The sequence below is a fragment of the Arachis stenosperma genome, chromosome 5 (assembly GCF_014773155.1).
Source record: "Arachis stenosperma cultivar V10309 chromosome 5, arast.V10309.gnm1.PFL2, whole genome shotgun sequence".
In the NCBI taxonomy this organism is placed as follows: Eukaryota; Viridiplantae; Streptophyta; class Magnoliopsida; order Fabales; family Fabaceae; genus Arachis; species Arachis stenosperma.
The window spans coordinates 86953370-86956869 of NC_080381.1; the positions used below are offsets into that span (position 1 = coordinate 86953370).

Genomic DNA, 3500 nt, shown 5'->3' on the forward strand with positions numbered 1-3500 from the left:
ATCCAGTTCTTTGGTGAGCAAAGCAGGTTCGTTCTCCCAAGTCTCATTTCCAAATAACTTGTCATTTAGCTTCATGATTGCTCCAAGGTATTTAGCAACTTGCTCTTCAGTGACATACTCTTTCTCTTCAGAAGAAGAATACTCATCAGAGCTCATGAAAGGCAGAAGTAAGTCCAATGGAATCTCTATGGTCTCATTTTGAGCCTCAGATTCCCATGGTTCCTCATTGGGGAACTCAGTGGAGGTTAGTGCACGCCCATTGAGGTCTTCCTCAGTGGCTTTCACTGCCTCTCCTTCCTCTCCAAATTCGGCCATGTTGATGGCCTTGCACTCTCCTTTTGGATTTTCTTCTGTATTGCTTGGAAGAGTACTAGGAGGGAGTTCAGTAATTTTCTTGCTCAGCTGTCCCACTTGTGCCTCCAAATTCCTAATGGAAGACCTTGTTTCAGTCATGAAACTTTGAGTGGTTTTGATTAGATCAGAGACCATGGTTGCTAAGTCAGAGTGGTTCTGCTTAGAATCCTCTGTCTGTTGCTGAGAAGATGATGGAAAAGGCTTGCCATTGCTAAACCTGTTTCTTCCACCATTATTGTTGTTGAAACCTTGTTGAGGTCTCTGTTGATCCTTCCATGAGAGATTTGGGTGATTTCTCCATGAAGAATTATAGGTGTTTCCATAGGGTTCTCCCATGTAATTCACCTCTTCCATTGAAGGGTTCTCAGGATCATAAGCTTCTTCTTCAGATGAAGCATCCTTAGTACTGCTTGTGCATTTTGCATTCCAGACAGACTTTGAGAAATCAAATTGACTTGTTGAGTCAATATCTTGTTCTGAGCCAGAATGGCATTCAGAGTATCAATCTCAAGAACTCCTTTCTTCTGATTAGTCCATTGTTCACAGGATTCCTTTCAGAAGTGTACATGAATTGGTATTTGCAACCATTTCAATTAGTTCTTGAGCTTCTGTAGGCGTCTTCTTCAGATGAAGAGATCCTCCAGCAGAGCTATCCAAAGACATCTTGGATAGTTCAGAGAGACCATCATAGAAAATACATATGATGCTCCATTCAGAAAGCATGTCAGAAGGACATTTTCTGATCAATTGTTTGTATCTTTCCCAAGCTTCATAGAGGGATTCTCCATCCTTCTGTCTGAAGGTTTGGACTTCCACTCTAAGCTTACTCAATTTTTGAGGTGGAAAGAACTTTGCCAAGAAGGCATTGACTAGCTTTTCCCATGAGTCCAGGCTTTCTTTAGGTTGTGAGTCCAACCATGTCCTAGCTCTGTCTCTTACAGCAAAAGGGAATAGCATAAGTCTGTAGACCTAAGGGTCAACCCCATTAGTCTTGACAGTGTCACAGATTTGCAAGAATTCAGCTAAGAACTGATGAGGATCTTCCAATGGAAGTCCATGGAACTTGCAATTCTGTTGCATTAGAGAAACTAATTGAGGCTTAAGCTCAAAGTTGTTTGCTCCAATGGCAGGGATAGAGATGCTTCTCCCATAGAAGTCGGGAGTAGGTGCAGTAAAGTCACCAGAACCTTCCTTGCATTGTTTGCATTGTTGTTGTTTTCGGCTGCCATGTCTTCTTCTTTGAAGATTTCTGTTAGGTCCTCTACAGAGAGTTGTGCCTTAGCTTCTCTTAGCTTTTGCTTCAAGGTCCTTTCAGGTTCAGGGTCAGCTTCAACAAGAATGCCTTTGTCTTTGTTCCTGCTCATATGAAAGAGAAGAGAACAAGAAAATGTGGAATCCTCTATGTCACAGTATAGAGATTCCTTGAGGTGTCTGATGAGCGGATAATTTATACGCTTTTTGGCATAGTTTTTAGATAGTTTTTAATAAGTTTAAGCTACTTTTAGGGATATTTTCATTAGTTTTTATGTTAAATTCACATTTCTGGACTTTACTATGAGTTTGTGTGTTTTTCTGTGATTTCAGGTAAATTCTGACTGAAATTGAGGGATTTGAGCAAAACTCTGAAAAAGGCTGACAAAAGGACTGCTGATGCTGTTGGATTCTGACCTCCCTGCACTCGAAATGGATTTTCTGGAGCTACAGAACTCCAAATGCGCGCTCTCAACGGCGTTGGAAAGTAGACATCCAGGGCTTTCTAGCAATATATAATAGTCCATACTTTATTCGAAGATTGACGACGTAACTTGGCGTTAAACGCCAAGTTCATGCTGCTGTCTGGAGTTAAACGCCAGAAAAACGTCATGATCCGGAGTTGAACGCCCAAAACAAGTCATAACTCAAAGTTCAACGCCAAGAAATGCCTTAGCTCGTGGATTGATCAAGCTCAGCCCAAGCACACACCAAGTGGGCCCCGGAAGTAAATTTATGCATCAATTACTTACTCATGTAAACCCTAGGAGCTAGTCTAGTATATATAGGACATTTATCTATTGTATTAGACATCTTTGGTCTCAGTTTTGTTTTATTCTTCATCTTAGGAGATCATTGATCACGGTTTAGGGGGCTGGCCATTCGGCCATGCCTGGACCTTTTACTTATGTATTTTTAACGGTGGAGTTTCTGCACACCATAGATTAAGGGTGTGGAGCTCTGCTGTACCTCAAGTATTAATGAAATTCTATCTTCTTTTATTCAAATCTCTCTTATTCTTATTCCAAGATATTCATTCGTACCCAAGAACATGATGAATGTGATGAGTTAGATAACCCTCATTATTATTCTCACTCATGAACGCGCGTGATTGACAACCACTTCCGTTCTACATGCAACAAAGCTTGAATGTGTATCTCTTAGATTCCCCAACAGAATCTTCGTGGTATAAGCTAGATAGATGGCGGCATTTATGAGGATCCGGAAAGTCCAACCTTGTCTGTGGTGTTCCGAGTAGGATCCTGGGAATCCGGAAAGTCTACCTTGTTTGTGGTGTCCGAGTAGGATTCCGGTAATGAATGACTGTGACGTGCTTCAAACCTGTAACCTGCTGGGCGTAGTGACAACGCAAAAGAATCAATGGATTCTATTCCAGTAGGGGAGGGAACCAACCGGTGATTGGCCGTACTGTGACAGAGTGCGTGAGCATTAGCTTTCACTGCGAGGATGGGATGTAGCTATCAACCATGGGTGATGCCTCCAGACTGGTTAGCTGTGCGAGTGACAGCCGCATAGGATATTTCCCCGAGAGGATTGAAAGTAGCCACAGTTGATGGTGAACCCCTATACAAAGCTTGCCATGGAAAGGAGTAAGAAGGACTGCGTAGAAGTAATAGGATAGCAGGCGTCCGAGAGCTCTACAGCATCTCCATTCCGCTTATCTGAAATTCCCACCAATGAATCTGCATAAGTATTCTATCCCTTTTATTATTCCTTTTTATTTTAATGATAATCACAATTACTCTTTAATCTCCCTAACTGAGATTTGCAAGGTGACCATAGCTTGCTTCATACCAACAATCTCTGTGGATTCGACCCTTACTCACGTAAGGTTTATTACTTGGACGACCCAGTACACTTGCTGGTTAGTTAAA

General features: G+C 41.9%; 1 non-coding gene across 1 annotated transcript; it reads left to right on the forward strand.

Moving 5' to 3' along the window:
- The first annotated feature begins 1071 nt into the window (after positions 1-1071).
- Positions 1072-1179, forward strand: LOC130984869 (small nucleolar RNA R71). Its single transcript, XR_009088775.1, has one exon. It is a non-coding gene; the product is annotated as a small nucleolar RNA R71 (small nucleolar RNA).
- Positions 1180-3500: the final 2321 nt, after the last annotated feature.